General features: G+C 42.6%; 1 long non-coding RNA gene across 1 annotated transcript in view; it reads left to right on the plus strand.

Annotated features, from left to right (window-relative positions):
* LOC124851383 overlaps positions 1–14,402 on the plus strand; it is a 214,563-nt gene that overhangs the window by 161,537 nt on the left and 38,624 nt on the right. The window lies entirely within an intron of this gene.

Here is a 14,402-nt window from a genome sequence, read left to right on the forward strand (position 1 = left end):
GCTCCACTGTGTTCACCAGTTAATCAAAGACAATGAGCTAAAAGAGGCTAAAAGCTCCACTGAGCTTAGATGAACAGCAGTTTTAGGTTTTCTTAATGCTCTGTGGGTTCGTCACCATGAGCTACCTCTTCCACATCAGGAATATCCATTTGATCCATTGTTAAGATACAATATTGATTAAATAATGCTTTAAAAGTCTAGTGGACAAACATTTTGTCATATTTCCAAAAGATATGATCGACCCTTTTTCCAAGGCCAGAGCCACACAAGATTCTGAAAGCTGTAAATGAGAGCCGTCTGATCAAATGGACAATTGTGGGTTTTTTGGGAAAATGGACAGAACCCAAAGTCCACCTCCTTCTATGAAAACAAGTGCTGGCTTTGTACCCTGGAGACTGCTGGCTGTCCCTGGACACACAGACTGCTATTCACACTGCTTATACACACACAAAACAAGAAGAGCCTCCAGTTTGCACTTGAACCTATCAATGTGGCGCACCGCACAGCACTTCACACGTCCTGCTTGTCCTCATGCACATGACAGACAAACACAGTGACTTTAGATACAAGCCCAGAGGCACTGTGAAGGCATGTGACACATGCACACAGCCTAGTGCGTAGAGGGCTGTCTAAAGAGTCTCTATGAACCCACACCAGTACAAATATGCTACCAGCACCTTCACATTCAGATCAGAGTGAGGGAGCGGCTGAGGAGAGCAGGAGGTGGTGAAGCCGACAGGATCCACAACCTCAGACACAAGTTCAAAGCTCATCACTCTCACCCAGAAATGTTGTCAAGGGTTGAATCCATGAACTAAAAGGCTCATGTACTTATCACCCAGATCCACAGCAATGATACTAGTTTGCTTTGCAGTGGGAGTGATGCATAACTCCAAAGAGAACATTACAAATGCAGGTCCAATTGAAACTCATTCTATCTTTTTTGTCCCTCTTTATCGAATGCCATCTTACTAAAACAATTCGTATTAGTATGAAAGGAAGTAAAGCATGAAACTAAATTGAAGAGGAAAGTTGCGTTACAACCCCGATGACGGACATGTTACAGTCTGAAAAATTGCCATGGTTTGCATTCTGTCTCCTCCCACCAGGCAGCACAAGTTTTGTAAACCATGAGCACGATCTGTCCATAACCTATTCCACCCTAGAAGTTGAGCTTTGGATGCCAATGTCTTACAGAATGACTCATAACCTTCAAGACTTAAATATCACATGAAATGTAATACAGATGTTCAGGGTTTCCAGAGAATGAATCCTCTTTGGTTCATCCTTTGACTTTTCATTTGCACCAACAGCAGGTCAAAGTATTGAACGATCCCAAAAAATATCTCAGCATCCTATCTCTTAAATATGTGTATCTTGGGTCCCAGATGATTAATCCAAAACATCTGGATTGCGCCCTGGTGGCTGACTGCAGTATAGTTTATAAACCTTGACCCCTCTATGACAGCAGGTGGTTTCTCTCATCTTAGGTAGTTCTTAACACACTGATGTTTATTCAAGTGTTCATGTCTTTGATTTTTTTTTGTATTCGGATAACATATTGGGATCTTTACCAGCCCACTCTGTGTACCTACAAACCAGGCACCCCCATAACTCTCCTCATGGTTGGGTTGTCAACAGCTGATTTGTCCGTAGTAATGGGATTTGTGGGGATAAACATAGACAGAGTCATAACGCTAGCTAAAGAAAGGACTCTGTGAACAGAGCGAGAGATCAAAGGAGAAAAACAACACAGCGAATGTGTGTGGCGAGGAAGAGAGAGGGAGATATAATGAGATAATGAGATAATGACTCAGATCTGTGAGTGTGGTCCCACTGAACAGACAGACAGCTTTGGATTGACTGAACACCCGCATGACTCTGCAAACTGAGCTGGGTACATCTGTCTGCAGCCAGCTGAGCCACACATCTGTGTAGAGTGATACCTGCCAGACCACCAATAACTCATCACCCCCTTTCCACAGCCATCCACAGCACACTGCAGCAGAGAGAGTGACTGTCCTCCTATTGCTGAGTGATTACAGATCCAGAAGGGAAACAGACTGTTTAGAATGCCTTCCATAATTCATTTCAGCTACTGAGTCCCACATGTTTCTATGTATGATCTGTGTTTTTAATCTGTTTGCAGTATTTCATTTTATTTGTTTAACAGTGTGTACGTGTAATTTGTCCCAGCTTGTCTGAATTTGAAACGTTTTTACAATTTTTTCACATGCAATGAATACTGAGGTTAGTTGCTCCCACCCATTGGATCCTTTCTAAATTCGATGAACAGATTCTACATGTGAAATATGCAGAATATCCCTGTAGGCCAGGGACAAACATTTTAGGAGCAGACGCCCTCTATGTCAATTGGTTTCTAGTTTGACCAATCACTTCTGAGAGGCCTTTGGTCCCCTGAAGGTAAACAGTCCATGAGTAGAGCAGAAGAGGTGGAAAACATCTACCGAAATACTGTACATCGGCTATCAGCTTTTTAATTCAGACGGAGGTGTTAATTGAAATTAGCCAAAATGTTGTCTTGACCTAAAACACCCAAAAAACATGTCACTGTTTGTGTTTTGTGTGGAGAAACGTTTGACTCCTGTGATAAAAGAAACTAGTCAGACTGTAAACAGGGTACAGTGAATGGAAGATGTAGTCTTGGCCTGGATATATGCTGTCTACACAGGAAGCCCCATAAGCTAATTCGTCATCAGACAACAGCCAATGGGCTCCAAGATTAGATCCTTTTCTGGGAATAGAAAGGATGCATTTCTCAGTCACGTTCAATTTAAGAATATTACTAACATAGTTAATCTACATGCAACAATATGCAAGATCATTGCCCAGTGTGCTGCATCTCACGTTGTCTTCATTTCTGTTCTGCTGAGAAAATCCTGAGTCATGTCCTGCAAGGTGGCGACTGAGAGAGAGGCGGGTGCTGTGCGTTTTGACTGCGGCGGAGGAAACTCTTTACCCTCCAACACAACTGTCACCCTGCTACTGTTTCTGAGCCCAACAAGCTCTGACCTCCCATATTTTGTCATGTCATCCATCCAGCCTGACCTCCTCCCAGAATGTATCATTCTTTATATTACATGCTCCCATCATAATCACTATGGCTGCTAGAGGTCACCGAAACTATAAAATGTAACTGTAGATCGGAACAAACTGCTTCATGGATGACTATCTCTCTCTCTCTCTCTCTCTCTCTCTCTCTCTCTCTCTCTCTCTCTCTCTAAGACACTTTCACTACATTGATCCATGATGGTGGCAGCATCATGATATGGAGGGACCTCGCAGCAGGAGGGACAGGGAGACTGGTTGAACTGGAAGCCTGCTTGAGAGTATACCTGGTCTGAGACTGGTGGTTCACAGTTCACCATCTATCAGCATGACAGTGACAATAAACAGCCAAGACAACCCGAAGGTGTCTTCAGGACTAGTCTCTGATTGTCCCTAAGTGGCTCAGAAAGGACCAGACCTAAGTCCCAGAGAACATCTGTGGAGAGACCGTAAGATGACAGTTCAAAGACGCCTTCTGTCCACTCAGACAAGAAGAAGAATGAGGTAAAGAGCCCAAATCCAAGTGTACATGCAGAGTTTCCCACATCATTTATTGAATCTATGGTGGCAGGAGGCGTGAGAGAGAGAGCAGCGCACAACTGCAGCTACAACTATGAGTCTGTGTTGTTGTTTAGTACCTTTTTGGTTACTTTAGGGAATTGGGTCACATGGTGATGGTGGCGGATGCAGCACCAGTTTTACGTCAAGAAACATATTGGATTGATTAACACGCCAGCATGACAAGCAGGTTAGTCTCATACTCTCGGGTAAAAAAAAATTGTTGCATAGTCATTTTAGCAATGTGGCTGCTAAACACTTACTTTGACAAACTACAGTATTGTTATTATTAGAACGGTGGCTAAAATGATGAAGATACGGTTGCTTGCTTTGACCATAGCATTTTCCCCTCACTCTTTCAAAGCCGTTCAGGGATTTGAACCAGCAAACGTCTCAAATTCAAACCCGTCCTCGGCCTCCCTGCTAATCGACCCACAGTTTTCACTGAACTGCAAAGACAAGACACTGAAACCTGATGTGCTGCCTAAGTGACTGTTACATGAACATCTTTTTAAGTAATCGCTACCAAAGCGATGCATTTCCCTTCTCCCTTCTGTCCCTCTGTTTACAGCCATGTCGCTCTCTGTCACACTGCCAGCACTGCCATAGTCTGATTCCGACGTCGGCCGTCACTATCTGACCTTGGTTGAGGCAGAAAAAAAGAGAGTGGCAGATGTCCTGCTCTACAGGAGCAGGCCTGGTGGCAAGCTAACCCCTCCTCTAACTGCTCTGTCCAACATCACAGCCTCACACTCCTCTTAGTAATGTTAATCTCGCAGAAGAAATGGATCCCATAAGCATCAATGGCTACAAATGTGAATGTTAATTCTGAGGTGAAAAGAAGGGAAGAAGCTCATTTGTCCTTCATGGCGGCGCAGCCTAGAGGAAGTCACAGGCTTCCTGAGTGGCTAGTGAGTGTTCTCAGATTATTCGGATACGCACTTCACAATCTTTCACCGGGAGAAACCCCAGACTGGTCCCCAAACTATGTTTAATCACGAAATCACACGGAGGAAGAGACACAGTGAGTCCAACTGATCCTCCTGCTCTTCCTGCTACAGAATGACACATCAGGCTGGAGGAGGTGAAACGCTTCAGTGGTGGGCAACTGCTGATCGAGCGCCAAACTGGGGCTTTTGTCAGCGAGTTGCAAAACACATTTGGGACTGGGAAATTATGGTGGAAAGCATGAAGTGTGAACTAGGCTTGAGATTTGCAGATTTTACATGGACACAAGTATTCAGATACTAAAGGTGTGTAATATTTCGGTGAAAGGCATCTATTGGCAGAAATTGAATACAAAATATTCCTGGTGATGTTTTCACTAGTGTGTTTCATATAAATTGTACGAATTGTTGTTTTCTTTACCCTAGAATGGGCACTTTATATTTAAATACTTTATATTTACATCAGGAGCGGGTCCTCTCTACGGAGGCCGCCATGTTTTTTTACAGTAGCCCACACTGGACAAACTAAACACCTTTTGAGTTTTTATGACAACTGAAGGCTACCACAGGTTCTCTGTCATGTTTGGAACGGGAGGGTGAGGTGAGGGGTATTCAGCTGCAACATGCAACTTCTCCACTAGATGTCACTAAATTCTACACACTGAACCTTTAACTTGATTGAGAAAAATAGTCTGAATAAGAACCGGCTATGTAAACAGCATTATTTGATTATCCTGGGATGAATAAGGTCGTACTTTGAAAAATCAAATCAAATCAAGACATGAGTAGGGATGCTGGGATTAACCGATTTTCACATAACCGCAGTTTCATAACCCCTAAGAATTGTAAAAACTACCATATCTAACTATGGTGTCCTGCATCTCGCCAGTCACATAATGTGTGTGTGCGCCGTGAAATGTGTCGCGACTCATGTTGTTTGTGTGTGCACTGTCCTGTAAAATCTCCTTTTGTGTCAATCATAATCGCTGCTTGTTTTACATGTTACAAATCACTGTCTTTATAAGCAACTCGTGGAAACACCATGATTGAAGTAATGTCTTACTCTTACTCTGAATAAGGTCAAACGTCAGTGATCATGTAAACGTAGTCAGTGACTTAGTTTGTCATTTATAACTGGCTATTCTATATATGTTACTGCCAGAGCAGATAACAGACTTAGGGCATCAACATGATCAGACCTAATTCTGTATTTCCAAAACATAGGAAAGGCTTTGTCGTTGTCAGACACATAACAGAGTCATAACCTGAATAATGCTGTGTGCAGTTGGAAGCCATTACTCTACAGAATCTCGGACAACTGAAATTCTCACAATTCAAATTGCAACTTCGAATCACCCAACACCTTCATATCAGCTTCACATGATATCCCATGTGCTAATGTTAGAGAACAAGCCGTGGAAGGTGCCATTCTCTTTACTGTCACTTCAACCTTATGCTCCCACAAGGACACTGGTACCACAATGCACCTGTTTGTGAAGGCGTCTATTTAGGTTCAGAGCAGGCCTTAAACACAGTCACCTTTACAAAAGAAACGTGCAGCATACATGGCTGAATGTGCACGTGAGGACTATCTGTGCGAAACACTATCTTACAGAAACACATGGTGGTTCTCTCTTGTATTCCTGAGCCCCTGTGAACCAGCCATTACCAGCAGTTTGACAGGTTGAGTATTGAATACAGCAGCTGTATTTCTAGAATCACACGAATAAGACGAATAAGCCATCTGAAGAGAACACCATCACTGGCCCATGATAAACGCCGTTGGATGGTCAGCAGAGAGAAGTTCATGCGGTGATCATGCAAGTGTCACACTCAGGGATCCGCCTGCACCGTCACAGCCTGCTGTCTCTCCATGGGACACACTGTGATCCGGCACTCCAATCAGCAGCATTGACAGCACGTCACACCTGACTCCATTCAAAATCGGTCCGATTCTAGGGTTCCACGCCACCAGCAAAACACAGTCGTGACAGTGGAGGACCCGGGCACATTCTCATGTCTCTGATTAGCCTGTTAAATTCGGTGTTATTTTAGTATGAACTTTTATGTCGGGTCACACTGATTCCTTTATTCCATCACGGTTTACGATGGCACTGAGAGACGAAACCGTTTGAAATGTGGATTACATTTAAACCCGCGCACTGTTTTACGTGTTAAATATGTGCCGAATTAAACTGCAAATTCTGTTGAGTCAGACTCTATCGAAAACCAAGCTCCCGCACGCATGTGTGTCTGCAGGTGTCCGGATAAGTCTTACATTGGTGTGTTTTCAAACGAAGTTAGGTTGTGGGTGAATCGAGAGGGGGGCACAGACGTGTACCTGTCGGGTTGTAGAGAGCTCCTCGTTCCCAGTGGGCGACGGTGTCCCTCCTTCGAGCGATGCTGGGGTGACGGGAGAAGAAGCCATGTTCCGTCACTCACTCACTGACAGCTGCTCCCCGTGTCCTCCTGCATTCAGCCCCGCCGCTGCCGCCGCCGCCGCTGCTCCAGAGGACCGGGAACGGTTATGGTTTCCTAGTCCGAGCACAGTGACGCTCTGTCCGGGTACACAGAGGAGCCACTGTCCCTGCTCCGGACGGTGCGAGTATGCTTAAAGTCCGGTGGTCCAGTCCAGGCAGATGACGTTCTCCCCGGGTCTCTCTCTCACTCACTCACTCACTCTATCACACGCGCGCGCACACACACACACACACACACACAGTGATACGCTCTGCTTCGCTCAGTCTTCACCTTCATCTCAGTCCATGGTTCTCAAAAAGGCAAAATAGTTCTTATTATGCTGGACACTTGTTTCTACTTCTGTGTGTGTGTGTGTGTGTGTGTGTGTGTGTGTGTGTGTGCGTGTGTGTGTGTGTGTGTGTGTGTGTGTGTGTGTGTGCGTGCGTGTGTGTGTATGTGTGTGTCTTGTCTATGTTTATGTTGGCCCATTTTGGGACTATGGCCTAGAAATTACGTTAGGCTGATTACGTCACGTTAAATTTGGTAGGTTTTGTTCCGTTACAATAATCTGCGTTACAATAATCTGCGTTACAATAATTTGCGTTACATTAGGTTTGGTTAGATTATGTTAGAATAGGTTAGATAAGGATAGGTTACACTACTTTGCGTTACATTGGGCTAGTATACGTTAAGTTTGGTTAGTAGGTTACGTTAAGTTAGGTTAGGTTACATTACATCATTTTATGTTTCGTGTCGCTAGTTTACATTACATTAAATTAGGTTAGGTTAGAGTAAGAGCCTAGGGAATACATTATATCAATGAGTGCCTTCACAACTGTAGAAAGAGAAGTGTGTGTGTGTGTGTGTGGTGAATGTGCGTGTGCGTGTGAATCTGGCTTGTTGCACTTCCTCTGTTGTATCCATTCCCATTTTATTTCAGCTCAGTGCAACATCTCATTGGCATGACAGGAATGTCGCCCTGTTGCCAACACAATAATGTGAAAACAGATAATAACACAAGGTGTATAACTGCAGGAGTTTAATGCACTGCAGATGTCTTATTGAGTTCATGAGCTGTGTACTTATGAAGAACACAAGGGTGTAAATACATTAGTATACTGTGTCAGTTGACAGCAAAAATCCTGCCTCCCACACACACACACACACACACACAACTTTGTGTCCTCGCAATGTCAGATCTCACTTAAAAAAAAGTGTCATGACATTGCACTTCAGCTGTGAAATTCATGTGGCCGTGTACGTCCACTTGTCATATTACCACAACATGATGTTCTACTCTTTGCCTGCTCACTGGTGCATGGTCAACAAGGGGTGGGGAGGTGGGGCTGGTGAAGAGCAAAATAAAATCCATATCATATCTCATACACCTGCTCGTTTTGCATTTGTGTTATGGGGGATGGTAGCCAGTCTTATGGGGGTTGGGGTACCAAAAGGGAGAGGGGACCCTTAGCCATCTGATTTGACACAGAGCACTGGGGAGGGGGTGTATGCTGCTGAGATGGAAAAGAGAAGGGGGTTCAACAGGGTTGTGATTGGTTAAACTGGTTAAGGGCAGTGACATCGACTGGCCCTCTGGGTGACCCCAGAAACAGGGGCAGAGCAGAAGGAGGGGAGAAGGCATCTTTGTCACACCCAACATCGAGGGAAAGAGATGGAGTGTGTGTCTGTGTAAGAGTTTATAAACAGCCGGATGTAAAACGTTTACAATGTGAGCATCTAGATTATTATTATTAGAGAAGCCATGACCCACTGTTCTAATAAAAAGGCGTTCAGTACCAATTTTCAGTATTTGACAATTTCTACGACAAATGGATATTGGGTGATGTTGCCCAGGCCTGGGATATATTAACCTGATTATCCTCAGAACTCAGCAACTTGATAACTTAGTCAAATGTTTTCAAAATGACAGGAATGACGAACAAAATTTGAAAGCACAGGTTATTTGTCATTTCTGGATTTTCCCTGGATTGTGAGAAGAGAATTCTGCCTGAATCAATTAAGATAGCTTTAGGAGAGCTCTTTTGCTGGAATTATTGCTCCAAATGTACCTGGAACTTTTGAATTCAACTGGAACTGAATTCAAACATTAGTGTACATTAGTACATAAAGTTTATTTTACTATGATTGCATCTAATAGTCTTCATTCGGCAAATGGAGCTGGCTGAGGTATCATCACATGGCCTTTGTCACATGAGCAGCAGGTTGTATATGGATGGAGATGGTAGCTGCTGTTTCTAAGAGTTTCTGAGAGATCTCTGGTCTCTGGAGGAAGATGTGAATGTCCGACTTGATCTATCACTGGCCGTCCACTGACTCCATGTTGATAACCTCTCACCTTTCTTACCCAGTGGATGCTGGGAGTGGCTTCAGTCCGGTGTTTAAAGAAAGCTGATGTCTGTTTTTGCTGTTCATTCAGTCTATTGTCCAGGATCATTGCTGTTTCACAGACGTTGTGTTCCCCTTAGCTGTTGGGTTCAATTCAAATGACAGTTTTGGATCAGCTGATGACCACTTCATTCTCTGGTTACCCTGTATGGTGGCATGTGTACCGGCAGTGGAATCCAAATCACTGTCCATTTGCTCCTGGCTTGCAGCTTCCATCCTGGTGCCTCGTCCATATTCAGCAGGAGGCTTGTTTGGTCCTCATCCAATGAGCTGCTACTTCCTTGCTCCTTTTGTCAAGGCCCAAAGCGGATAACAACCACCATGTGGATATGGATGGTTCTCACCTGGTTCTTCCTGTTCTTGCTTTCCTTCCTTTTCCTTCTCCATCCTCTCTCCCTCTTTGACCCCCCTCCTCCCCGTCCTCCACTGCATCTCAGATACAAATATTGCACCTTTTTATCTGACTACATTTCATTTAAATTTAAATTAAATTGTATTTTTATAGTCCATGTCTATCTCAGTCCGATATGGTGAAATAAAAATGGTCCAATTATCCAAATGATCTGGAAAGACAGATATTATTGCGGACTGCCAGGTTTTGGGCCATTAACAATATACGCGTGAAGCAGATAAGATGAACGGTTCTCCAGACATGTGAGACACAGACAAACAGATTTCTTGAATTAGTGGAACGAACGGTAGATTGTGCATTAAATAAGTTGAATCAATGGAACTTTTCTCCTTGAGATATTCTCATGTTTTTGTTGTCGTTGCATCTGGTTTGTCATGGAAGAAATGATCCATATATGACAGGGATGCTCTCCGTCCTGATTCTCTGTGTTATGCTACAGCACCATCTGTAGGTTAAAAAGTAGAAAAGCAACAACTGCTCTGCATCTGATGCACGCTGACATGACTTTGAATTAGATTTTAAATTCAGACTCCGAAGTTGTTGCACTATGAGGCAATGAAGTGATTTAAAAATGTTTAAGTGTTTGTGTTTAAGAAAATCAATTTCCAATATGAATCCTGTCACTTAAAGCAAATAAACAAATACCTAAAGCTACAAAATATTGTCCGTTGCCCCCAGTGGCTACTTCATTATTAGACGATAGTAAATGGTGCTCAGCCACGTCCACATGAACACACAGGGATGATGGTGCAATGGACAGTGTGTGGCAGTGGAGCTGATCTCAGAGCTTTCCTTTCAAAATGAAGTTCACCTGAATTACAAAATAAAAGGATCAATATCTGTTATACAATATACATCTGTCCCTCAGATTGTTCTTGTACTGGTGCAGACAGATAGACAGATAGAGATTCTTTTCACTATCTGTATTATCTCCCCTTCAAATATTGTGAATAATAGAGACGTACTTTAATTTTATGAATGACTATTGTCGACTCCAGAATTATTCATGTAACAGTCTGTGGTGGGAACAGGATTTATTGTGTATTACACTGTTAAGGATCAATACTAAACAAGATCAACAAGACCATTAGAGATCTCAAGCAAATTGGACCCTGAAGCAGGTTAGAGCACCTTTCACCCCTGTATGTACATACACACATATTGGTGTATGGGGTCCTTATTCATTTACTGACCTAGTCAGCAACAGCAGACAGGAGGCAACTGTCTGTGATAGCTGAAACAAAGATGGATGATCGAGTGAAGGAGGCGCTGGGAACAAAAAAGTCGTAAATTTTGATAATCAGAGACAGAGATCAGAGGCGGGATCAAAACATCTTCTGGACATCCATCATGGATTTCTGTGGAGGCCTATCTGTGTGTCGGGCAGGGTTCTCTGTTTGTTTGCATGCGGCTGAGAAGAGGCAGAGAGGTTATTTTAGCATTGTGCAGGCATGACTCAGTTCACCTGTCAAACAATATCACGGCTGGGTGAAAATCCCCATTGTTAGTGAGCAAAGACTGTAGTGGTCCTGAGGCAGAAACGAGAGTTCACTGCTGTGTTTATGTGTATTAGTGTTTTATGGATAGACCTGAGTGTGTGTGTGTGTGTGTGTGTGTGTGTGTGTGTGTGTGTGTGTGTGTGTGTGTGTGTGTGTGTGTGTGTGTGTGTGTGTGTGTGTGTGTGTGTGTGTGTGTGTGTGTGTGTGTGTGTGTTTGTCTGACAGACCACAAACCTATATTGTTATTATAGTCAGTTGGATTCATCTGTACATATTGTGGCAGTCGCCTAAATATCACTGGCCCCAATAAGCCCAAGAAGCCGAAGACAAATTTCCACTGAGGTGGACAATAAAGTCGATCTAATCAAATGAGAAAACATTTGTATTCCTTAAACCACTCCCTCCATCCTCAGTGAGCCAATGACAACCTGATGTCAAAGCCGAGCCTCCTTCTGAAGGCAAGGCCCCTGTTTGTGCATGTGTGTGTGTGTGTGTGTGTGTGTGTGTGTGTATACTTGGCAGTGGATGCTGCCTTTCTGAATGGAAAAATTAGAACAGACTGAGCTGTCAATCACAATCACCTTCCTGCCTAAAGTGGCTCTGTCATTGACATAAAGGACACCTGACACACACACACACACACACACACACACACACACACACACACACACACACACACACACACAAACATCCTTTTATCTGCAGTAATATATTTTTGTATTGATTTTTCAATGATGCTGAATTAAATATTAACATTCATTCTGATGAAATGTGTGTAAGTCTTATTCATTGCTTACTATGACGAGACAATATAACTAAATGACATTCAGTTTAACACCATCATGTCAGCGGTAAAGTTGAGAGACAAATATCTGATTTCATTCATGCAATATGTGATGATCCAAGCCTATGGTGTAGCAGAGGAACACTTTGCAGTGCAGGAGTAACACGGAGGAGGTTTGCACAACAAACAGTAACAGCTGTAGCCATGCAACAGCAGCACCACCTAGTGGGACTTGCGATGAACAGCAGCATGCTTTCAATGCAATAAAAGCAACAGTACAGACAGAAACAACAATAACCGGAATTAAACTCCTACTTCCACCAAAGCCCAACAGGCCCCTTAAAGCCAATCAAGCTGCAACAGATTCCATTCACTCATAGATATCAGTCTTCTAAATATGCCCTAACTTTTTTCATCAAGGTCCTTGAATGATTCCCTCGGCAAATTGATGAAAATGTTGAAAAATCTGTTAAATGAAATGTTTGAGAAAGTAAAAAACAATTCCTGGATCTGCTCCCTGATCTGGATCCACACCAAAATGTAATGAGTTCTTCCCTGACCCATTCTGCATCCTTCCACCAAGTTTACTGGAAATCCATTCAAAACTTTTTTGTGGAATCTTGCTTACAAATAAACACACAAACATACAAACCAATCAACAAGTAACAGATAGGGGTGAAAACAGGTAATAACTCTCTGTCCTAAATGTTTTATCCGGAGTTCACGCAACGTTGTTTTATGAGTCCTGGTTCAAAGGCCTGTAGGTCGAGGTCATAGCATTACAACATTATTGATATTTATAGATAAGAAGAAAAGCTAGATCTCGAACAGTCCCTGGCTATTTGAATTCATTTAAAACATCACCAGTGTCTGCATTGCAAGCTGAAATGAGGGGAAGTGCTTCTGAGGAATAGCAGGGTTGAGTTAACGTTGACATATTGCAAGAGCAGAGTAAATCACACCGTCCAATCAGATTTTTTGGTACTGTTCTTAAAGTTTGTGGACAGGGAATGAATGCAAAGGCTGGAAAGTATGCAATAAACTATATCTTTAAAGTTGGTAATCCTGGAGCAGGCTACATATGCAACCTAGACATCCCACCCCCTCCCATTGGCCCTCTCATCAAAGCTACGTCCCCAAAACACATGAAAGTGCACTGACAACTGCTGGAAGCCGAATTTTCTGTGACTTTCTCCCTATATCTTCTTGCTATCGTCTCTGCTCCAGTGGTGGATGTGTCTGTGAAGACCCTGGTCATGTGCAGTGAGAGCACAGGTTGGGTGTGCTCAGGCAGGCAGGTCAGTTAGTGACAGACAGATACACATGCCAATCATTTCTTTGAGTCAGAATCAAATGATTGGTTGTGTTTATCATATTCCTGCAAAGGCCACAGGGCTTTTGTTTCATTTTTCTCCCCAGATAACTTTATTTATTGATGCTATCAGGACATGAATGGTATTTTTGTAAAATATTTTTTACACTTATTTGCACATTTTAGCATTTTCATTTAATGCGATTTGAATTGCTTTTGCAATCAATTTGTTGTTAATGGCTGGTATGTGTCATGTTATATGCCTTTGAGTGTACTGAACTTTAAAAAAAATAAAAATGATAATTATTTAGAAAAATCACATACAAAGTTGTATAATTGTTATCGGTAAAATTCTGACAAAAAGTATCAGTATCGTATCGAATTTATAAAGTCTGGTATCGCCCATCTCTACAATCGACTCAGATTATTCGGGTGTGATGTCATTCCGAGTTCCAAGGTCCAAGGTATAATGGAATGCAGTTTTACGACACTGAATAATACGTTTAAAATTTATTGGGCGAAACCTTTAAAAAGAAATCCTACCTCAATGTGGAATTTTATTTCCCACCACATTTTTCTCTTGTTTTGGTAGCCTGGACCTTATTTTAAATTGTAATTACAATGTAGATAAACTGACTGTAAAACTATCCGCTGCAGGCAGGTTCTTCTCACCTGGTCTCTAATATACAAGCACAACTTCTCACCAAACAGGTATCTAATATGGAATATTAAACATTGTGTTAAAAAACAAATCACTTCTCCTACAGAGTTGGGTTCAGAATGAGATTCTGCTGGTGAATTCACAGTCGTTTTTGATGCCAAATTCCTTCAGGCACTTTAATGCTTTTAAAGATCATAGTTAGACCTACTCCTGGATCCGTATCTTTACAGATCCTGACTGACTCCACTGTAAGAATAATTCGCTTTGCACCACATCAGAAAAATAATAATAGAG

This window comes from Hippoglossus stenolepis, chromosome 23 (genome assembly GCF_022539355.2).
Source record: "Hippoglossus stenolepis isolate QCI-W04-F060 chromosome 23, HSTE1.2, whole genome shotgun sequence".
Classification (NCBI taxonomy): domain Eukaryota; kingdom Metazoa; phylum Chordata; class Actinopteri; order Pleuronectiformes; family Pleuronectidae; genus Hippoglossus; species Hippoglossus stenolepis.